Raw genomic sequence first — 25,405 nt, 5'->3', positions numbered from 1 at the left:
GAGTGATACTCTCAGTGATGGATTCTATGTCCACCACCACATGCTGGAGTACAGATGGGATCAGCAGAACCTTCGCATGGCACCTACCTTAGGCGATGCCCATATTCTCCAATGGGCAAAGAACCTAGGAGATATCCCGGTTCACCGACTTCAAGCTGTGTTTTATCACATCCAGTGTGAACTTGCCCAAATCATCATGAAGAGCGTGTCGAAAAATAGGGATGTTCTACGAAGAAGGAAAAATGCCGTGGGAAGATGTCCAAACACGCGTATCGGCTGAACGTCTCGACTTGAAGCCTTTCACTACGCTCGAGGACTATCTTCCTGACTTGGATGGATGGCACGACATGTTGGAGTGATTGATGATATATGACAAAGTGTCTGTTTAGTCCATACTTTCTCTATGACACCACTTTGAGTTATGCACGACGAAACTTTATTTGTGACGTAATTAAACCGTCCTCCTCAACTAGCGAAGATCACTCTAGTTAGGGCATTTGGGGTACTATGAACTTTGTTATTTATGCTTATGAGACGTTGCTTCTATTTTTTCCAAGTCTGTCTCTTTCTGTGGCGCAACTATATATGTTGCATATTATCGACTCATGTGACGATGCAGGTACATAGATCATCACTGGCGAAGAAGTGCTATGCCAGGAGTATACGACGAGTGGCCGGAGTGTCAGGCCCAGGTGTACCGGTTTCCGAACGACAACCAAAGAGGGTTAGATAGCAGAGCCGAAGCAGAAAGTAGTTAGTTTAGGTTCATGCTAGTGCGAGAGAGGAATAAGAACCGGTGCCTCAAGAAATACTACATTCTGTATGATGGGACATGCTATATAACTTGTATAGCTATATCATGATTATGATGTGACGACATGATTTGTGTTGGATGGTATGACGAGACTATTATGTGTATGATATTCATATCATAAACTGGCAATATGATCATCATAGAATACTATATAAAATATGTACAAAAAATCGCAAATACGTAGCAAAAAAATGATATGTGAAAATATAGTAGTAGCGCTCTTTAGAGCTGAAAATAAAAAAAACACTACTGCTAAGCCACTTAGCAGTAGCGGTGGTAAGGACAATGCTAGTGCTAAGTAGCTATAGCAGTAGTGCGGGCCAAAGCGGGCTACTGATAAGCGTTAGGTGTAGCGCCGTATCAGTAGCGCGGTACACCGCGCTACTGATAGCCCTAAAAGCCGGGCTACTGCTAGGCTTTTCCCCAGCAGTGTACTAAGATCAATAACCCCGAAGGCACTAATCTCAAGGTGGTTAACGGACAAAGAATAAAACACTATATTTTAGGTACAACAATTAATGTTGAAACAAATATTATCCAAACCATGACACTAGAGGAGCACATTAGGGAGACCTTCCAGAATATTCCAGAACCCTTAAAAGGAAGAGTTACGTGATATGGTAAGTAAACAAACTTAGAAAAAACCACAAAAATATTTTCTATCAGTTTTGGAATATTAGAAAAATTGGGAAACTTATAAACACGCGGGAAGGCAACCAGGTGACCACTAGACACCAGGGCGCGCGAGGCCCCCCTCGCCCGGCCTAATGTCTAGTGGGCCCCTCGGGCACCTTTTTGGCTCCGTTTTCTTGTTGGATCCGTATTTCCTTCTAAAAATTCTCAATCAATATTTCCCAATGATTTGACCCTCGTACCACGAAGAAATCCTTTGTTCTTGTTCCGTGCTATTTTCCTATCTGAACTTCCAAGCTGGGCATCATGTCTTTCTTTCCTCCAACCACGTCGAAGAAGATGCTTGGCTAATGAAGATGGAGCTAAAAAGAGAGGAACTGAAAGAAACTATCAAAGAGAAATTCACTTGTCCCCTAAAATCTGATGGCTGGCACGAGGAATTCACGAGCTCAGTCTTATTAGATTTGGTTAAACCTCCCAATGCTAAGTTCATCTTTTATAATAACTTGAAATAGAGCGTTTCCTTTTTCCCCATAGCCAGGATACATCAATGGGTGGACAGTGCTTTAACTGTCACCGGAAAGCTACATAAGGAAATAATGGGTCTCAAAGAGCAAGTTAATAAGCTCGAGGAGGAAAATCGCATCCTAAAGGGCATCATTGCCAAGAATCCTCCACCTCCATCTTCACCACCAAAGAAGGAGACTTGAGTACCCGGGTATGGGCACTCCCCTTGGCTTGTGCCAAGCTTGGGGGAGGTACCCCGGTATCGTATCACCATCACTCTTATTCATCTTTATCCATCTTAGTTTGATATTTAGCTATTTTGAAATTTAGCCATATATAAGTTTAGTTCGATCCTTTCCTTTCGAGTGCTAGTTTCGTTATCTGTCTATCTATCAATCTATGTAATAAAGTGAGAGTTATATAATGAAGTTAGTATGAGTTTTGCTTCTTTACTTTATTGCTGCAATCAAAATAGAGGAAAATAATGAAAAGGATCATATGCCAATCTTATAGTAAGTAGTGACATCACATAAGGAAAAGTACAAATGGTAAAATTTGTTGAAGGTTGAGCATTGGTCGGTGATGCAACACATAAAAGAATTAATAAGGGAAGAGAAGATTTACATGCAAATACATTATCCATGACATCTTTTATGATTGTGAGCCCCCATAAATTATAATATGCCAAAACTGTTGACATTTGACAAGGAAGACAACGTAATGATTTATGCTTGTTCTCATTCACATAGAAGTTATATTGTTAGAGATCCTCTAACATGCGGTGCTTGCCCAATACCTTTGTTAGCCAAAACTATGCACTAAGTACAGATACTACTTGTGCATCCAAAACCTTAAACCCAAATCCATGTGTGAAGAGTCCACCATACCTACCTACGGATTGAGTAAGATCCTTCAAGTAAGTTTTCATCGGTGCACAAAGTAATAAAAATTGTTCTAAACATGTTTGATCATATATTGTAAGGGAAATTAAGAGTTGTTCAAACTTGTGATGGCGATAATAATAGCGAGGGACTGCATAATAAAGGTACCCATCACAAGGGAAAATATAACATAATGTTCCTTTGCACTAAAATATTTGCATACAACCAAAAAGCGCATGACCACCTTTTCTTCCCTCTATGAAGGGCCTATCTTTTACCTTTATGTATTTACTTTTGTGCAAGAGTCAAAGTATTTTCCTGTACTTCCTTTATATTCTCTTTGGCAAGCATCATGTGGTGGGGAAAGATCTAAACATATATATCGAAGTGAATGTGGGTGATCATGAGTTATTATTATTGACATCACCCTTTAGGTGAATATGTTGGGAGGCAACACTATAAGCCCCTATCTTTGTATGTGTATGTTGAAACCTTTTGCTCATATATATATATATATATATATATATATATATATATATATGCGGTGAGTGCTAGCAATCATAGAAGACTAAATGGTGGTTGAGTATGTACATTTCCTTAAAAGTTCTGATATGTGAACCTTCCTAAAATTATGATGAATTGTGTTGCAAAGTTCACTGAAAACATAGTTTTTAGTTTTCAATAAAGTTTATGCTTACTTCAATGTTGTGATGAATTGGTACTTGTTTATAAGAACCTTTATGATAAAAGTTATATGGTGATAATTTATTGATGAAATATTTTATAAAGTTTTATTTGTTGTTATAATAATGAGAATGATGCTCCTATGTTCGTATTTTATTTTTATCGACACCTCTCTCTCAGATCTTGTGATCATTATTTTCGTTATCGACTTTCCCTTGAGGACAAGCGACGCCTAAGCTTGGGGAACTTGATACGTCTATTTTGCATCATGTTTTGTTATTATTATTTATAATGTTTTTATGCAGTTTGCCACTTGGTGGAGTAATTCTAATAACTTTGCTCATAATATGTAAGTTTTACATCAAGAGGGAGAATGTCGCCAGATGGAATTTTGGACATGAAAAAGCTACGTCAGAGATACCTATTCTACATAGCTCCAATTGCGCTAAAACTTTATAGAGATTTATTTTGGAATAAATAAAAATTACTGACGCGAAGAAGTATTGAAGGGGGCTACCAGGTGCCCACTAGATACGAGGGCACGCTAGGCCTCTCTAGCGCGGCTTGATGTCTAGTTGGCCCCTGACCCACCTCTAGCGATCATCTTCTGGTATAAATTCCCTTTTACACTAAAACATCAGAGGAAGACTTGCGGGACGAAGTGCCGCAGTCTCGAGGCAAAACCTGGGCAGGAGCACTTTTGCCCTCCGACGGAGCGATTCCATCGTAGGAACTTCCCTCTCGGAGGGGGAAATCGAGGCCATCGTCATCACCAACAACCCTCTCATCTTGGGTAGGCCAATCTTCATCAGCACCATCTCCTCTCAAAACCCTAGTAATCTCTTGTGCTCAATATTGTACCGGAACCTCAGATTGGTACCTGAAGTGTGACTAGTAGTCTTGATTACATCTGATATTTGATGTTTTATGGTTTATTTGGTGGAATATCATACGTTTAGATCCAATATTATATTTAATACCTCTCTGATCAGGAACATGTTTATCACTTGTGAGTATTTACTTTTGTTCTTGAGGCCATGGGAGAAATCATGTTGCAAGTAGTCATGCGAAGTTGATATTCGTTTGATATTTTGATGATATGAATGTTGTGATTCCCTTAGTGGTGCTATGTGAACGTCGACTACATAACACATCACCATATTTGGGCCTAAGGGAATGCATTGTGTAGTAGTAATTAGAGGGCGGGTTGCGAGAGTGACAGAAATTTAAACCCCAGTTTATGCACTACCCCATAAGGGGCTGATTTGGATCCCTATGTTTAATGCTATGGTTAGAATTTATTCTTAATACTTTTCTCGTAGTTGCGGATACTTGCAGGAGGGTTAATCATAAGTGGGAGGCTTGTGCAAGTAAAAAAACAGCACCCAAGCACTGGTCCACCCACATATCAAACTATGAAAATACTGAACGCACATTAACCCACCTTGACGAAAGTGACTAGATGAAATTACCGTGTACCCTCAAGAACGTGTTGCCTATTACAAGAACTATCCTAGTGTATCATTTTCCATAAAAGGATTGGGCTACCTTTCTGCACCTATTGTTACTATTGCTACTTGTCACTTGTTACAGTTATCTTGGTATCAAACAAATTTTTATCGCTATTTCACTGCTTGCAGAAATTACCTTCCAGAAAACCCCTTGTCATTTCCTTCCGTTCCTTGTTTGGTTCAACCCTCCTACTTACCAAGAAGACTACGATTGAACCCATATAATTTTGGGTCATCAACACGCTGGTGGGCTTGGCGGTGACCTCCATCCTGTCGAGCCCCCCAACCTTAACCTCATATCATGCAAGAGGGAACAATCTTGGTTCGAGTATCTTTCATATTCTTCATATTATCAATTGGATACCCACAAGTTAACATACTAAATATAGCTATGCTCCCCGGCAACGGTGCCAGAAAAAGGTCTTGATAACCCATGAGTATAGGGGATCGCAACAGTCTTTGCAAGTAGTATTTCACCCTCATTTATTGATTTGACGCAAGGGTAGCCAAAGAATATTCGGCGGCCTTAGCAGTTGAGTTGATAATTCAATGGGATATCTCTCTGCAACAAAGACATAGTAGCACGATAGACGATGGTAGTAACAGGAACAATGATAGAAGCAATTTGTAGCAATTGTGACAGTAGCAGTAGTAGTAGTAACTTTAGCAAGATTTAGTGTATGTAAAGCATAGGCACATGGATCAGTGATGGATAGATATGGATCTCATTCATCATGTAAGAATTACACACTAGATTGACACAGAACTAGGTCCTATTCATCAATATAATGTAGGCATGTATTCCATATATAGTCATGCGTGCTTGTCCTAAGAACTTAAATGTCATCTTTTTTCCTACCCTCCTCTGGCAGAGGGTTCCATCAGGAAACTAAGGGATATTAAGGACTCCTTTTAATAGATATTAGGAACAAAGCATTAACACATGGTCAATACATGAACTCCTCAAATAAGGCAATCCCCGGGAAGCATCCCAACTATTGTCACCTTGGGGTATGCGGATCAACACACGTAATAGGTGCATAAACCTTGCAATATAGGATCTAAACACTTCCATATTCAGAGAAAACATAATAGGTTCACATCTGAAATCGTGGCACTCGGTCCCTAGTGATAAGCATTAAGCAAAGTCATAGCAACATACATCTCAGAACATAATGAATACTAATGATCAATCCCTATCAAATTAATTCGATTACATGATCGACCTCATCCAAAACCCATCACTGTCCAGCAAGCCTACAAAGGAATTACTCACTCATGGTGGTTTGCATCATCGAATTGTTGATGGAGAACTGTTGGTGATGACAACAGTGATGAATCCCTCTCTTCAGAGCCCCAAACGGACTCCAGACCAGCCCTCCCGAGGAAGAACAGGAGGTGGTGGTAGCTCCATCTCGTAAAACGCGATAAAATCTTCTCTCTAATTTTTTCTCCGAAGGTGTGAATTTATTGGAATGGAATTAGGGTCGGGTTAGCCACGTGGATATTTAAGAAACGATGAAGGGCCAGAAAACAGTAGTAGACACATGAGACAAACGGAGAGAGGTCCATTCTCGGAGGGGATCTCGCTCCTCCGGGAGCCATGGTGGCCAAGGACCAGAGGGGAGAACCTCTCCCCATCTAGGGACAGGTCATGGAGGAGGAAGCCTAAGGAGGGAGACTCTCTCTCCCTCTCTTCGAGTGGCGCCGGAGTGTCGCCGGGGGTACCATCACGATGGTGATCGTCTTCGTAAACATCACAGTCTTCATCATGTTCCCTCATCTATCTATGGCGATCCACTCTCCCACACCCCACTGTAATCCCCTACTTGAACATGGTTTTTCATGCCACATATTATTAATCAATGATCAATTGCTATCCTACGATGTTTGAGTAGATTTATGTTGTCCTTTGGGTTGATTGATGACGTGGATTCATTTAAGTGTATGTTTTATTTTGGTGGTGTCCTATGGTGCCCTTCATGCCGTGCACACGTGAGACAATCCTTGTTGTAGGGTTTTCAATATGTTCATGGTTCGCTTATAGTGGGTGGCTAGAGTACGCAAAGGTTACACCCGAGTAAGGGAATTGTTTGCGTATGGGAGTAAAGGGGACTTCATGTTTGATGCTATGGTTGGGTTTGCCTTAATCATTTATTTTAGTTTTGGACGCCTTCTAGATGTACAATCATAAGTTCATATGATCCAAGTATGGAAAATATGTTCGCTCATGCAACTGCCTCATATAAAGTTGCAAGAATGATTACCGATCTTGTTATCAATTGCCTAGGATGATTCCGCACATCATACCATCATTATTCCACACTCGCTATTTGTAATATATTGTGATATATCACAACTCTATTTTGTGAAGCAACTATTTTTATATTTTAGTTCTCAATATCATGCAAATCTATCCTCTATATATCCACAACATGGTTTTATTTCTCGTTACTAGATAGAAGCAATGTTCGGTGTATGTAGAGTAGTACTGTTGCCAGATAGGACTTGAGTGAAAATTGATATTACCTTTAGTCCTTGTGGGTTCGGTACTCCATACTTACCACTTCCATCTTTGGAAATTCCTACGATGATTCCTTGCACTTGGGGATTATCAAGCTCTTTATGCGGCCGTTGTGGGGGAGTAATAGCGTGGGGTTAATATTTCCGTGTATGCTTGTTTTCTTCTATCACTAGGTAGATTTTGTTTTACTTTTTTCATTTTTTATTTTTTTTTGTTTCTTTAGTTTTGGGTGAAACGATGTTTTTAAGAAAAAATGAAAAAAAATCACTTGTCATAAGTTATTGGAAAGTTATCCCTTGAAGAAGTGAGGGACAACCTTGAACAGTTGTGTTCATGTTCATGGAGAAAATATAGAATTTTCCATGGAATTTTCTCATAAAGGTAATTATACCTTTAAATTTACCACTATACCATAAAATAATGTTCTTTCCATAATATTCATGATGCTCTTTTGCATGTTTCATCTACTATTCTTATGTGAGCATCATTGATATTAGCATGCCTAGCTAAAAGGATTTAAAGAAAAGCGCTTGTTGGGAGACAACCCAACACTTATCCTTTCTGTTTTTGTGTGTTCAAACTATTAATATACTTTAGTAATCATGTTTTGTGTATTTTGTTTCAATAATGTGCCAAGTAAAGCCTTTGGGGTGATTTGGATGATAGGTAAAATTGATGCGGTGCAAAAACAGAAACTTTGATGTCGAGTGCAAAATTTCTGTGATTTTACTGGAATGTCTTTTCGATCTGAATTGTTTACACAGTATTAATATACAAACTACCTAGGTTTTCCAAATGGTTCAGAATTTTTTGAGTTACCTAAGAATGGTGTTTGTGTTGATCATTATAGTCTGTTCTGTTTTAGTCAGATTCTGTTTTTTGCTTGCATAGTTTGCTTGTTTCGTTTATGCTATGGATTGTATCGGGGTCTATTAGAATATCAATCAATTTATAATAGTACCTAAAGTTTATGCCATGGAGAAGTTAGCCATGGAGAAGTTAGAATACAGTACCATGTGAACTAATTAAATATCAATCAATTTATAATAGTACCTAAAGTTTATGATTTGTCTATTATACTAACGGATCTCAAGAGATTACTGTTAAGTTTTGTCCAATTGAAGTCTTGAAGTTTTTGGTGAGATACTGATAAGAGAAGCATAAGTAGCATCAACACCGTAAGCTTGGGGATGACCAAGGCACCCCAAAGTTAATATCCAAGGAATACTAAATCGTCTAAGATTGGGGATGCCCCGGAAGGCATCCCCTCTTTCATCTTCAACTCTATCGGTATATCTTACTTGGAGCTATATTTTTATTCGTCACATAATATTTGTTTTAGTTGGAGCATCATTTTATTTTTTTATTATTTGCATTCTATAACTTATATCATGTTTCTCAATAAAAAGTTCCAAGAATTTCCTTTAGAATGCTTGAAGTGCATGTGTGAGTTGTGCTCTATAAGAACATAAACTTTTTCTATAATATTTGAATTATGAGATCTTACTAGAACTTGGAAAGTTTCTTAAAGTTTCACACAGAACTTCCATACTAATTCTCTAGCTTGTCCTAAATTTCAGAATTTTTAGGGATACACAAGTACACTGTTTAAATTGATTACTACAAACTATTATGTTTGGATAGATTGGTGTCATAGTTTTGATATCTAATTATCGTAGAGTTTTCATGGCTTATATTGGTAGATATAAATTGTGGCAATTATAGTACACAATACCTAATGTTTGAAAATTATTATGAAACTTGTCTTGGCAGTACACGAAGTGTCGATTTATTCTTATGTATACTAACCTATCTCACGAGTTATTTTCAAGTTTTGTGTGGATGAAGTTTTTGAGAATTAGGTGAAACCGGGATATGAACGGATTGAACAGGATACAAAACCTCAATCTTTGTGATTCCCAAGGCAACCCAAGTAAATATTACAAGAAGTTTCAAGCATCTAAGCTTGGGGATGCTACGCATCCCACCTCTCTCTGTTAACAATTATCGGTTAGCCAATGTTGATCCTAAGTTTTCACTCGTTCACATGTGCTCTTATTGGAGAATATTTTGTGTTTAATATTCCTTTGGTATGAGATAATCCTTGGTTGATTTATAGAATACTTCGCGTGATTCACATATATATGCTGAGCTTGGATAATGGTCTCTCTATATTCATTGAAGAACGCTCTATTAACTTCACTTATATCTTGTTGATAGTAGTTTGATGATCACTCTTGTGCTTCACTTATATCCCAAGAGAAAGTGTTGAATGAATTGAACTTCAGAAAATGTGAAAATATATATGCTTCATCTACTTGTCCCGTGGGGAGTAATGACTTCACATACTAAAATTCATTCAACTTGAACAATTCATAATATAATATTGAAGGAAGAGAGGTTTCACATATAAATATACTATCTTCGACATCATCTATGATTGTGTGCCCCAATTAATTATTTTCAAACTTGATTCAGTAGTGGGCATTGGACAAGGAAGAAAACATAATTGTCGGAATCGGGGCACCGCAGACCCAGAAATGTTCGAACACTAGGGTGCGCTCGCTCTCTTACCCTGTTTTGCCTCCCAAACTCACCTATGGCTAGAGCTAAGGAAGACGAACAAGAACACACGTGCAGTTTACCTAGGTGCAAGCCACCTTGCGGTGTATTACCCTACTCCTCCTTGTCTGGATTGCTCAAGGTCGAAGACGAGTATGAAGGGGGGTTATATACCTAGCAGAATTGGCGGATGCCTGCTACGGAGGCCGGGCCTCCCTTCTATACAAGCCTTGGTTCTCTCCCCCCTACAAAACACACTTGGGGGGAAGGGTTTCCACAACAACCATTTTGAAAGGGGATAGGGCTACAGTCTGCCATAACAAAGGTGGTCTTCGCCTCCTAAAGCTCTTCACCATGACGCGTGATAGTCCATTTTGCATCATGTTTTGTTACTGTTATTTATAGTGTTTTTATGTATTTTGCCACTTGGTGGAGTAATTCTAATGTCTCTTCCCTCATAATATGCAAGGTTTACATCAAGAGGGAGAATGCCGATAGATGGAATTACGGACATGAGAAAGCTACGCCAGAGATACCTATTCTGTATGTCTCCAATTGGGCTGAAACTTTACGGATATTTATTTTGGAATAAATAAAAATACTGGAGCGAAGAAGTACGGGAGGGGGGCTACCACGCGCCCAACACACACCTGGGTGCGCCAGGCCCCCCTTGCGTGGCCTGATGTCTAGTGGCCCCCCCTGGCCCACCTATGGAGATCATCTTGTGGTATAAATTCCATTTTAACCTGAAAAATAAGAGGAGAACATTCAGGAAGAAGCGTCTCCATCTGGAGGCAAAACCTGGGCAAGAGCACTTTTGCCCTCCGGAGGAGCGATTCCGCTAGAGGAACTTCCCTCCTGGGGGGATCGAGGCCATCGTCATTACCAACAACCCTCTCATCTTTGGTAGGCCAATATTCATCAACATCTTCAAATGCACCATCTCCTCTCAATACCCTAGTTCATCTCTTGTGCTCAATCTTGTACCCAAACCTCGGATTGGTACGTGGGGTGTGACTAGTAGTGTTGATCAGATCTTGTAGTTGATGCTTTATAGTTTATTTGGTGGAAGATCATTTGTTCAGATCCAATATGCTATTTAATACCTCTCTGATTTTGAACAAGTTTATCACTTGTGAGTAGTTACTTTTGTTCTGGAGGCCACAGGAGAAATCATGTTGCAAGTAGTCATGTGAAGTTGATATTCGTTCGATATTTTGATGATATGAATGTTGTGATTCCCTTATTCGTGTTATGTGAATGTCGATGATATAACACTTCACCATATTTGGGCCTAAGGGAATGCATTGTGGAGTAGTAATTAGAGGGTAGGTTGCGAGAGTGAAACACACTAAAAACCCAAGTTTATGCACTATTCTCTAAGGGGCTGATTTGGATCCCTATGTTTAATGCTATGATTATAATTTATTCTTAATACTTTTCTCGTAGTTTGTTCAAGTAAGAATAACACCCAAGCACGGTCCACCCACATATCATATTATCAAAATACCGAAGGCGAATTAATCCAACATGACGAAAGTGACTAGATGAAATTCCGATGTACCCTCAAGAACGCTTTGCCTATCATAAGAAACTGTTGCAGCCTGTCCTTTGGCATAAAAGGATTGCGGTACCTTGGTGACCTGTTGTTACTATTGCTACTTGTCACTTGTTACAATTATCTTGCTATCAAATAACTTGTTACCGCTATTTGAGTGCTTGCAGAAGTTACCTTGTTGAAAACCGCTTGTCATTTCCTTCCTCTCCTCGATGGGTTCGACACACTTACTTATCAAAATGACTGTGATTGAACCCCTATACTTGTGGGTCATCAAGGCTCTTTTCTAGCACCCTTTTTAGGGAGGGAAGATCCTTTGGTAAGCATAATTTGGTAAGGGAGAATTTATATTACGTGTTGAAATTTACTGGTACTTGTCACTATGGAAAGTAATCCTTTGAGGGGCTTGTTTGGGGTATCTTCACCTCGACCGGAAACACCAAGAGTTGTCCCTCACCCTATTGAACCTACTAAAAATGTTTATTATGAAATTCCTTCGAGTATGATAGAGAAACAACCCGATATGCACCTAATCTATGTGGATGAAGTTTGTAAATTATTTAAGCTTGTAGGCCTATTCGGTGATGAAGTCAATAAGAAGGTTTTCCCTTTATATTTGGGGAAACAAGCATTGACATGGTATAGGCTATGTGATGATACATGACCTTGGAACTGGAATCGATTGCAATTGGAGTTTCACCAAAACAATTATCCTATGCATCTTCTTCATCATGATCGGAATTTTATCTATAACTTTTGTCCTCGTTAAGGAGAAAGTATCGATCTAGATTGGGGGAGGTTGAAGTTAATGTTATATTCATGCTCCAATCATGAGTTCTGAAGAGAAATTATTATTCAAAAATTTTATGCTCGGCTTTCTCGTAATGATCAAACCATGCTCGATAGTTCTTGCTCTGATTCTTTTATGAAGAAGACTATTGAATTTAGGTGGGATCTTTTAGAAAGAATTAAACGCAACTCTGAAGATTGGGAGCTCAACGAAGGTAAAAGAGTTAGGTATAAAACTTAAGTTTGATTGTGTCAAATATTTTATGGATACCGATGCTTTCATTGATTTTAGCACTAAGTATGGACTTGACTCTGATATAGTAGCTTGGTTCTATGAATCCTTTGCAGCTCATGTCGATCTCCCTAAAGAGAAATGGTTTAAATATCATCCACCTATTAAATAAAAATTTGAAGAGCGAATTAAAGTTGAGGCTGAAACTATCATTTACAATGTTGATCCAGTTATGCCTACTACTTATATTGAGAAACTACCTCCCCCTATGAGGATAAAGGAACATGGTAAAGCTTCAACTGTGGTTAGAAAAAGTTATGTTAGAACAACCAAACCCTCTCTGAAAATCAAGGTAGAACCTAGCACTGCCATGGTCAAAGATCTCTTGGTAGACAATATTGATGGGAATGGTATTTATTTCTGTAACGAAGCTGCTAGAATTGCCAAATGTGATACTAAATATAGAATAGACCTATTGTTGGCATGCCTCTCATTTCAGCCAAAATAGGAGATCATTGCTATCATGGTTTATGTGATATGGGTGCTAGTGTGAGTGCTATTCGTTTCACCTTATATCAAGTAATTATGCATGAGATAGCACCCACTGAAATAGAAGACAAAGATGTTACTATTAAACTTGCTAATAGAGACACCAACACACCACTTGGGGTTGTTAGAGATGTTGAAGTCTTGTATGGAAAAGTAAAATACCCTACCGATTTTCTTGTACTTGGCTCACCACAAGATAGTTTTTGTCCTATAATATTTCGTGGAACCTTCTTGAACACTGTCAATGCTCAATTAGATTGAAAAAAGGAAACTTTTAGTGTTAATTTTGGTGGTATGCCTCATGAGTTTCATTTCTCCAAGTTTAGTAAGTGACCCCATGATAAAGAATTGCCTAGTAAAGATGAATTAATTGGTCTTGCTTCTATTTCCATTCCTCCTACGGATCCATTAGAACAATATTTTCTGGACCACAAAAATGATAGGCATATGCATGAAAGAAATGAACTAGATAATATGTTCTTTCAGAAAAAACATATCCTTAAAGACAACTTGCATGATGAAAACCTAGGAAGTCCTGCTCCACCAAGGGTGATCCTATGTTTGAACTAAAGCAATTACGTGACAATTTGAAATATGCTTATCTTGATGGAAAGAAGATATATCCTGTTATTATCAATGCTAACCTTATAGAGCATGAAGAAGAAAGATTTTTAAAAACTTTAAGGAAGCACCGAGCTGCTATTGGGTATACTATTGATGATCTTAAGGGCATTAGTACCGCTCTCTATCAGCACAAGATTAATATGGAACCTGATGCTAAACCCGTTGTTGATCACCAACAAAGACTGAATCCTAAAATGAAAGAAGTGGTATGAAATGAAATATTAAAGCTTCTGGAAGGAGGTATAATTCATCCCATAGATGATTGTAGATGGGTAAGTCCCGTTCATTGTGTTCCTAAGAGAGGAGGTATTATTGTTCTTTCTAATGATAAAAATAAACTCATTTCACAAAGAATTGTGATTGGCCATAGAATGGTAATTGATTTTAGACAATAAAACAAAGCTACTAGAAAAGATCATTGTCCTTTACCTTTCATGGACCAAATGCTAGAAAGATTATCGAAGCACACACATTTTTTCTTTCTAGATGGCTACTCGGGTATCTTTCAAATACCTATTTCATAACTTGATCAAGAGAAAAACAGCTTTACTTGTCCTTTTGGAACCTATGCTTATAGACGTACGACTTTTGGATTATGCAATGCACCTGCTACCTTTCAAAGATGTATGACTGCTATATTTTCTGATTTTTGTGAAAAGATTGTTGAGGTCTCCATGGATGATTTTTCCGTTTATGGAACTTATTTTGATGATTCCTTAAGCAGCCTTGATCAAGTTTTGTAGAGATGTGATAAAAACTAACCTTGTCTTGAATTGGGAGAAGTGCTGCTTTATGGTAAACGAAAGTATTTTCTTGGGCCATAAAATTTCCGAACAAGGTATTGAGGTAGATAAAGCTAAAGTTGATGCAATTGAGAAGATGCCATGTCCTAAACATATTAATGGTATCCATAGTTTCCTTGGACATGCTGGTTTCTATAGAAGGTTTATTAAAGACTTCTCTAAAATTTCTAGGCCTCTTAACAGTTTATTACAAAAGGATGTTCATTTTGTTTTTGATGATGATTGTGTAGAAGCCTTTGAAACACTTAAGAAAGCCTTAACTTCTGCACCTATTGTTCAACCACCTGATTGGAACTCGCCTTTTGAAATTATGTGTGATGCTAGTGACTATGCTGTTGGTGTTGTTCTAGGACAAAGAGTTGATAAGAAACTAAATTTTATTCATTTTTCTAGCAAAACTCTAGACAGTGCTGAAAGAAATTTTGCTACCACAGAAAAAGAATTTTTTGCAGTTGTATTTGCCAATGATAAATTCAGATCTTATATTGTTGATTCCAAAGTAATTGTTCAAACTGATCATGCTGCAATTAAATATCTTATGGAAAATAAAGATGCTAAGCCTAGATTTATTAGATGGGTTCTTTTGCTACAAGAATTTGATGTGCATATAACTGATAGGAAAGGAGGTGAGAACCCTATAGCAGATAACTTGTCTAAGTTGGAAAATGTTCTTGATTACTCACTACCTATTGACGATATCTTCATGATGAGAAACTAGCTGTGGTCAATGTTTATCATAATGCACCTTGATTTGTTGATTATGCTAATTACATTTTTGCTAAATACATAACACCTAGTTTCACCTATCAACAAAAGAAATTAAATTCTTCTTTGATTTAAGACATTACTTTTGGGATGACCCACACCTTTATAAAGAGGGAGTAGATGGTATTATTAAACGTTGTATACGTGAGCATGAATAGGAACAAATCCTTCAGAAGTGTCACTCTGAGGCTTATGCAGGGCACCATGCGGGAGATAGAACTGCACACAAGGTATTACACTCTGGATTTTATTGGCCTACTCTTTTCAAAGATGCTCATAAGTTTCTCCTTTCTTATGATGGATGTCAAAGAATTGGTAATATATGTAGACGCCAGGAAATGCCTATGAATTATTCACTTGTTATTCAACCATTTGATGTTTGGGATTTGATTATATGGGACCTTTTCCTTCCCCTAATGGGTATACACATATTTTGGTTGCTCTTGATTATCACACTAAATGGGTAGAAGCAATTCCAACCAATAGTGTTGATCATAACACCTCTATTAAAATGCTTAATGAAGTTATTTTATCATGTGTTGGTCCCTAGATACTTAATGACTGATGGTGGTTCACATTTTATTCATGGTGCTTTTTGTAAGTTGCTTGCTTGATGTGATGTTAACCATATAATTGCATCTCCCTATCATCCTCAGTCTAGTGATCAAGTAGAATTAACCAATAGAAAAATAAAATTAATATTGCAAAATACTGTCAATAGGTCCCGAGAAAATTGGTCTAAGAAATTCGATCATGCATTGTGTGCCTACAGAACAACAAATCCTATGGGTATGTCTCCTTACAAAATGGTTTATGGGAAATCATGTCATTTACCTCTTGAGTTAGAACATAAAACTTATTGGAAAATTAAAGAACCCAACTATGATTTCAAACTTGTTGGTGAAAAGAGGTTCTTTGATATTAGCTCCCTAGATGAATGGAGAACCCAAGCCTATGAAAATGCCAAACTATTGAAAGAAAAAGTTAAAAGATGGCATGACAAAAGAATCCAAAAGCGATAATTCTAAGTTGGTGAATATGTTCTATTGTACAATTCTCGTCTCTCATTTTTTGCAGGAAAACTTCTCTCCAAATGGTAAGGACCATATATCATAGAAGAAGTTTATCGGTGTGTATCTATCACTACTAGGAAAAATCTTATACATAGAATCTTAGCAGTACCGCATGTTAAAACAAAGCGCTACTGCTAAATAACAGTAGCGCGTGGCGAACAAGCCCGCTACTGCTACCCAAATAGCAGTAGCGCGCTCAAATAAGACGCGTTGCTACTATTATAGTTCTAACCATTGCTGCCAGGCTTGTAATAGTAGTAGTGTTGTTCTCAGAACCGCGCTACTACTAAGTTTTACCGCAGCAACGCGTTTTTAAATAACGCGCTATAGCTAAGTAGCTATAGCGCTTGTTGGGTAAGAGCGCTACTATTAAGTTTGACTTGCCCCCTCATGCGGGAGTCCCTCCCCAATTCCTTGCTTCCCCTGGTCCAACTTCTCCCTCGCCGCCCCTGCATCCTCGTTGCCGTCAACCTCTCCCTTCGTCGCCATCACCGGAGCCACAACCGAGCCGTGCGCCCCCAGAGCCACCCTCGTCCGCTCCTCGCCGCCCTGCCTCCCTCCCCGTCACCAGAGTCGCCTTGCCGCCACCGGAGCCACCCTCTCCGCCACTGTCTCCCCTGAGCCACCTTCAACGCCCTTGCCTCTCGGTAAGCCCCACCCCTCCTCTCTAGGTGAATATTGTGCTCAATTGCTAGAGAAAGATGACATTTAGAAGATAGCAACCTGTGAAGTTTGCAACTTTCTCACTTCTGATGTTTACAAGATGGCAACTTGTGAACTTTAGAAGATGACAACTTTTGGTAATTACGACATGATAACAGGTGATGTGTCTGCTCACTACTTTTGGGAGTTGAACTTCTGCTATGACCATTGTTCTTGGGAAGTGGATCTTTTGATGTGTACTCAAACATTTTAATGTAACTTGGGTGGAACTTGTGATATGGCTAGAACTGCTAGTTTGTGACATTGTTTTTGAAAACATCATTTCGCGATTGGGGTTGCTTATTTTTACGCTTATGGGATTAATAGAAAATGCTCCAATCTATTTTTATTGTTATTATTGTTGTGACCAAATCTTCTTACATTTATTAGAGCATGCTATACATGTGATTTTTTCCAAGTAATCTCACCACCCTAGCACTAAGGTAATTCTAACCATGTGTGGCAGGAAACCAAACACTAGGTGAAAATGGTTCGATTTGTGTAGAACCTTTGTTGCTTTAGGAATACCTAATGAATTAACTTAGGTGAACACTAGTTCTAGCCCTAGTTGTGAACCTTTTTGAATTGAGTTTGAGAGAGCATGAGATTTATGTAAATATTGTTGAAGTGTCAAACACTAGGAGATGCAAATTTGAAGTGGTCATGTTATATGCAAATTCCTCAATAGTGTTCGCTCATGTTTATCTACTTTTGTAGTGGCTCATGTACATGTTCTTAAGTGGTCTTGTTATATGAAACATTGAAGTTGCTCGGTTGTGGCCAAGTGGCCTTTTGTTGTTTCCAGGGAATGAAGCCGAGTGACCTATGTTTTGCCGGAATGTTGATTCATTTCCAATCCGGCAAATTTTAGGTGCTCGATTTGTCCACTTTTTAGCAAAGGTCATGCCGAAATTTTTCGTGAATTTCGGCATGACTTGTGCTACAAACTAGGACATATCGAGTGTCTGGGATTGGCCTCATCGGGAACGAGTCAACATTCCTGCAAAACATAGGCCTTTTTATGTCATTATTCATTTTATTAGGTCTAGAATGAATCGACTAGATTTAATCGTAGGAAACATGGCTCGCAACAATGAAGGACAGGGTTCTGGTGATTGCGACGTCTACGAAGTGGCAAACACTTATTTGAACCTTCTTGATGAGCAATGGTCGTTGCAGGGCTCACATGTCACATCCGAGACTGAGATTGACTTTGAGACCGGTGCCAAGACTGGCGCTGAGACCCAGACTGGCACCGAGACTGGCGCAGGCGGCATAGAACCGAAACCGAAGACGATACGACGCCCAAAGAAGCTTATCACTACTAGACTGGTGGTCATGGAGGTGGACTCCGGAAATTTTGAGCTAAAATTGACTGTGAAAGCGCGTGCGTGCTACGACAATCAAATAGGCAGCATCCTATGGACAACCGCGAGCATCAACGATGAGAAACTCCCTTCTAACGAAGATGCACCAGGTCTTCATTTTCCCGGGTCGGGATGAAAAAAATTATACTAATCCAGATAAAGATCCGACAATGAAGAAGATAACCAGACGCGCCATGCGCAAGTTTAGCGGCGTGTTGTCCGCCTGGAATGTAAGGGTGAAAACAAGGATCATCGACAAAAAGGAACCCTACTCCGAGATTGTAAAGGATAATTCGACAATTATGGAAGATCAGTTTGAAATATTCAAGGCGGCTTGCGTTGCCAAAGCTACCAATGAAAAGGTGGAGCACATGAAGGGGCTTCAGGAGAGGAACATGGGGTGCCCCACCTCGGAAGCCGGGGTTACGTGGCGAAGAGGTCCACAGGGGCGAAGGAGGACACGGAACGGTGAAGTCTGGGCATCCCAGACCCCTTGGCGGAGTTCACCGTCCCGCAGGAGTGTGACATCATTAGGGCCTGGTACCGTAGGGACCGAGTCTAGAAGATTTTCGATACAGAAGGGGTCACAAAGGAGTTCATGAGATTGCTGGTAATTATTAATTTACCCCCCCCCCCAATTTTAGTTTCTTATCAATTCGACTGCACTTTTAGTCACATTTGTAAACGGTCCATGTTCCTTTTGCAGAAAGAGCAGCACAGGATTGCGGCCGAGAGGGACTCACCGTCTGAGGCGTTGGCGAGGCCCAAGTGGGACACCCCATTCAACCGGGACTTGAACAAACTGAATGGACTCCCTATGGACACTCGGCCATCGTATGGATGCGTGCACGGCGTCAGAGATGGCGCCACGTTGAAGAAGTACTACCGTGAGACTACAAAGGAGAGAAAGCAAAGTCGGAGGTTAAATGAAGAAAACATCGACAAGAAGGTTGCAATTGCGGTTGATAAGAAATCAGCTGAGACAGTCAAAGCAGCAGTAGTTGCCGCAAGTTGGACCAAGGAAGGTTGCAATTGCGGTTGATAAGATTGCAACATCGTACAATTTCTTGGTTCCGGTGGTCGTCAGTTGGACCAAAGAAAATCCAAATAAGGATGCAGCGGACTTTCCCCTTTCCAACTGTTTGGGGAGCAGATAGACTAGCGTTGCATGAGCACCTGCTCATGCACCGGCTCACGCACTAGCACTAGCTCCTGCACCTGCTCGTGCACCGGCTCCCGCACCACCACCTTGTAACGCCCATGATGTCATCCTATCCTTATTTTGGCACAAGGGCCTCGACAGGGATAGAAACGCATCTCGTTGTTTCGCAAGAATGGATATCGTTACAAGTACATGTACTGAAAAGATGAGTATAAGGAGTTTTCCTAGACTCGCCAAAAGCTACATCAGACTCACATCAGTACAATACATACAATCGTCATGAAGAAGAGCAGGGTCTGACTATAGACGAAAAACAAACGATAAAATAACGACGTCCGTCCTTGCTATCCCAGGCTCCCGTCAAAGTATTGCTTTACCTATACATGCAACTGGTGTTGTAGTAATCTGTGAGCTACAGGGACTCGACAATCTCATTTCCAAAGGTATCAAGACTACAAAGCTTAATGGGTGAGGAATGGTTAAGTGGTGACGCTCCAGCAAGCGACTAAGCATTTATTTCAGGTGGCTAACTTATGAGTACAAGAATAAATGAGGGGGATATCTATGCATAATGGACGTGAACTACTAATGATCAAATGAATGATCCCAAACACCTACTTAACTCAGACATAGCCCCACCGTGAACTCGATCGGAGAAGGAGCTCACGAAAGAGACAGTCATGGTTACACACTCAGTTGGCAAGTTTTTATTAAGATTACTTCAAGTTATCTAGAACCGGATGTTAAACAAAGTTTCCTCATTGCCACATAACGACGGGCATGGCTTTCCGAAAGATTTAATCCTGAAGGGGTGCTCCAACTATTCCATCACAAATTACCACAAGCCACATAGAAAACCTCAATCACGAAACTCGTGATCTCCTCGGATTCCTTAGTGGAAAACCTCAACTCTGAGATAGACCAAAGCATCACCGGAATCCCGATGCACAAGATATTCCTCAAAGGTAAAACTAATCCAGCGTGGCCACCCGGTGTATCGACAAACCAGATAGGAGCCACGTATCTCGTTCTCAGGACACAACCGTCTATGCATAGTGAACGATAGCCAAACGACTCGAGTTGCCCCGATGTGGCACCGTCGACTGCTAGGTGGGTAGACCAACACTCATGAGGAGCACTGGCCCGGCGGTTGATTAATTATCCGCGGGTGCTGGCGGGTCCCTATGCTATTTATTAGTTATTATGCAAATGCAAAACTAAAGCTGGGCCTTGCCACACAAGTTTTTTTTATCTAAGACGAATAATCAAGGGGGTCCCCATAACAACCCCGATCGTGTTAGGAGCGCTCAATTATGGAATATAACACCGGTAGGCGAAGCTAAGGGAACAAAGGTGGAACAAAACACCAGGCTAGAAAGGTCGGGCCTTCCAACTTTTACCATGTATATAGGTGCATTAAATTAATTAGCAATTATATGGTGATAACAAAGCACCCATGTTATCAGATGGAAGCAACTACACCTGCAACTAGCAATGTTATCCAAAGGTTAAGCAAGCGGTATCATAGCCAATCAGTGGTTTGCTAGCTTGTAGAAAGGTTGAAGGTTTTCAAGGCAATGTTGGGGGGCTGATATTTAACAGGTGGTAGGCAGTGAGACATAATGATAGAAACGAAACAACTAGCATGGAAATGACAATGATATTTGGGGAAATAATCATCTTTCTTGAGATCCCGCTTGGAAGCAAACGAACCGATATAGTCGAACGGGTCCTCACATTCCGACACCCTTGCGGAACTCAATCGAGAGAAGCAAACTGGAAACAAGAATGAACACACAATATTCACCACAACACATGCATGACATGATACAATTCACATATGATGCATGATCAGTTTCAAATATGCAAGGTATGGCACGACAATTCACAAAAGTCAAACACTACACATTAAGTGATGGTCAATATAAAACGAGTTCTATATTGACGAAACTTCACATACGAATTATTTAGTTCACACTTATTTAGGTACACGGCAATATTAAATATTGTTAAAAATGGCAAGGGGTGAAGCACAAATTAAACTACCTATCTAGGCATTTTAAATGAGGCCGGAAACGACATATAGCATCTCCGAACCGACCCCACGCATTACATTCTAATTCTGTCCAGATTTGTCCTAATCACATTTTATGTTTGTTAAACGGAAAAACAAAGAGGTTCATATGATTCTACTCGTAGTTCTACTCCATTTACATATATGGCTCATCTCCAACGGAGCTACGGATAATTAACTATGACCTAAACCGCTTCTTTCACGTCGACACGCAAACCGATGCAAATATCATGCTAACAGCTTTAATTATGCATAAGAGTTGAAAAATATTATTCTTCATGAAAATCGACATGTTTGACATATTTAATTTGTCACGATCCAACACACGGTTTAAAAACTACAGACGTTTTAAAATCAATGTTTTCTCCGATGTTAATAAATTCAGAGGTCCTAAAAGAAAACTACACGTTCGGAATTTCTACAACAAATGGGCCTACAGTGCACGGGCGTGACATAAAAAGAAAATGCACACGCGGGGAATAACTGGAAAAAAGGGGGTGCGCCTCGCGAGCTTCGGCCCACAGAGCAGCTCGAGGGAGGGAGGCTCGTAGTAGGGCGAGTTGGGCCGAAGGTCGTGATGGAGGCCGACTCGGCCGCTGGTGAGGGGCCTGCTAGGCCTGGCACAACTGCGGGTAGTGTCCCAAGTGAGCGCTCATTCCTATAACCTCGTCTCCCACCTGGAGAACGAGCAACAGCGGGGTTGACCGACGCGCACGACTTGTAACGGCTTCGACGGGGCGAGGCGGTGTTGGGAATGGTGGGAGGCGGCGGAGATCCTCCGGATCTGGCGGTTCCCGGCCGTATTCGGGCGCGGCAGGCAAGGAGGAGGCCGAGCGATGACCATAGCTGTAGCTCCTGCATGGGAGGGAGAGAGGAGAGCTTAGAGGGAGAGGATCAGGAGGAGAGGGGTGATACATCTCCAACGTATCTATAATTTTTGATGGTTTCATGCTATTATCTTGTCAAACTTTGGATGTTTTGCATGCCTTTTATATATTTTTTGTTACTAACTTATTAACTCAGTGCCAAGTGCCAGTTCCTGTTTTTCCATATTTTTGACCCCTTTCAGAGGAGATTTTGAAACGGAGTCCAAACGGAAGAAAATCCTCGAAAATATTTTTTTTGGAGCGGAAGAAGATCGGGGAGCTTGGGAGCCAAGGCATGCGAGACCCAGGGGCCCCACAAGCCCCCACCCCGCGGCCAGGGGGGCGCCATCCAGGCTTGTGGGCCCCTTGGACGTCCCCTGACCTAGGTATTTCGCCTATATATTCCCATAAATTCCAGAAAAAAATCAAAAGATCATCGCAATCACTTTTCCGCTGCCGCAAGCTTCTTTCTCCACAAGATCCCATCTGGGGCACGTCCTGGTGCCCTGCCGGAGGGGGGATTCGAACACGGAGGGCTTCCTAATCAATACCATGACCTCTCCGATGATGCGTGAGTAGTTCACCATAGACCTGCGGGTCCATAGCTAGTAGCTAGATGGCTTCTTCTCTCTCTTGGATCTTCAATACAAAGTTCTCCATGATCTTCATGGAGATCTATCCGATGTGATCTTCTTTTGCGGTGTGTTTGTCAAGATCCGACGGATTGTGGATTTATGATCAGATTATCTATGAATCTTATTTGAGTTTCTTCTGATCTCTCTTATGCATGATTTCATATCCTTGTAATTCTCTTCGAGTTGTGGGTTTTGTTTGGCCAATTAGATCTATGATTCTTGCAATGGGAGATGTGCTTGGTTTTGGGTTCATACCGTGCGGTGACCTCACCCAGTGACAGAAGGGGTAGCGAGGCACGCATCGCGTTGTTGCCATCAAGGGTAAAAAGATGGGGTTTTCATCATTGGTTTGAGATTATCCCTCTACATCATGTCATCTTGCTTAAAGCGTTACTCTGTTCGTCATGAACTCAATACACTAGATGCATGCTAGATAGCGGTCGATGTGTGGAGTAATAGTAGTAGATGCAGAAAGTATCGATCTACTTGTCTCGGACATGATGCCTATATGTATGATCATTGCCTTAGATATTGTCATGACTTTGTGCGGTTCTATCAATTGCTCGACAGTAATTTTCTTCACCCACCGTAATACTTGCTATTTTGAGAGAAGCCTCTAGTGAACACTATGGCCCCCAGGGTCTACCCCACACCATATTTTCAGCCTTACACTTTTTACTTCGTTGCACTTTCCGCCTTCAGATCTCACTTTGCAAACAATCTTGAAGGGATTGACAACCCCTTTGAAGCGTTGGGTGCAAGCTTATTTGTGTTTGCGCAGGTACTCTGGGCTTGACGAGACCCTCCTTCTCGATCGATACCTTGGTTCTCAAACTGAGGGAAATACTTATTGCTCCTGTGCAGCATCACCCTTTCCTCTTCAAGGGAAGAACCAACGCAAGCCCAGCCTCTGTCAATGTGTCAATTTCTGGCGCTGTTGTCTGTGGGATAGCAGAAGAATTTCTGGCGCCATTGCTGGGGAGGAAGATCAAGTCAAGAACTCATCCAAGTAGGTGTCGCAAACTCATCTCTTGCATTTACTTTGTTTGCGAGTTGCCCCTCGTTTTCCACTCCCCCACTTCACCAATTTGCCTTTTTCGTTCGCCTTTTCGTTCGCCCTTTTCGCTCACCCTTTTTCTTGCCTGCTCTTTGTTTGCTGGCTTGCTTGCTGAAGTCACCATGAATGAAAACACCAAACTTTGTGACTTCTCGAATACTAATAATAATGATTTTATTAGTACTCCAATTGCTCCCGCCACTAATGCGGAGCCATACGAAATCAATGCCGCTTTGCTGAATCTTGTTATGAAGGAGCAATTCTCTGGCCTTCCTAGTGAAGATGCCACATCCCATCTCAATACCTTCATTGAGCTTTGCGATATGCAAAAGAAAAAAGATGTGGATAATGACGTGATTAAATTGAAGCTTTTTCCTTTCTCGTTGCGAGATCACGCAAAAACTTGGTTTTCTTCTTTGCCCAAAAATAGTATCGATTATTGGGATAAGTGTAAAGATGCTTATATATCCAAGTATTTTCCGCCGGCTAAGATCATCTCTCTCCGTAATGATATCATGAATTTCAAGCAACTTGATCATGAACATGTTGCACAAGCTTGGGAGAGAATGAAATTAATGATTAGAAATTGTCCCACTCATGGCTTGAGCCTTTGGATGATTATTCAAATCTTTTACGCTGGCTTGAATTGTGCTTCTAGAAATTTCTTGGACTCCGCCTCAGGTGGAACGTTCATGGAAATCACGTTACAAGAAGCCACAAAGCTCTTAGACAACATCATGACGAACTACTCGCAGTGGGACACTGAAAGGTCACCTACTAGTAAGAAGGTACACGCGATAGAGGAAATTAATTCGTTGAGTGCTAAGATGGACGAGTTAATGAATTTGGTTGCTAGTAGAAGTGCTCCTTTGGATCCTAATGATATGCCTTTGTCTTCTTTGATTGAGAGTAGCAACGCTAGCTTGGACGTTAATTTTGTTGGTAGGAATAACTTTGGCAACAACAATGCTTTTAGAGGAAACTATGTTCCTAGGCCTTTTCCTAGTAACTCCTCTAATAACTTTGGCAACTC

The sequence above is a fragment of the Hordeum vulgare genome, chromosome 6H (genome assembly GCF_904849725.1).
Source record: "Hordeum vulgare subsp. vulgare chromosome 6H, MorexV3_pseudomolecules_assembly, whole genome shotgun sequence".
Classification (NCBI taxonomy): domain Eukaryota; kingdom Viridiplantae; phylum Streptophyta; class Magnoliopsida; order Poales; family Poaceae; genus Hordeum; species Hordeum vulgare.
The sequence above is the reverse complement of the archived record's forward strand: the minus strand, read 5'-3'. Positions refer to the sequence as shown.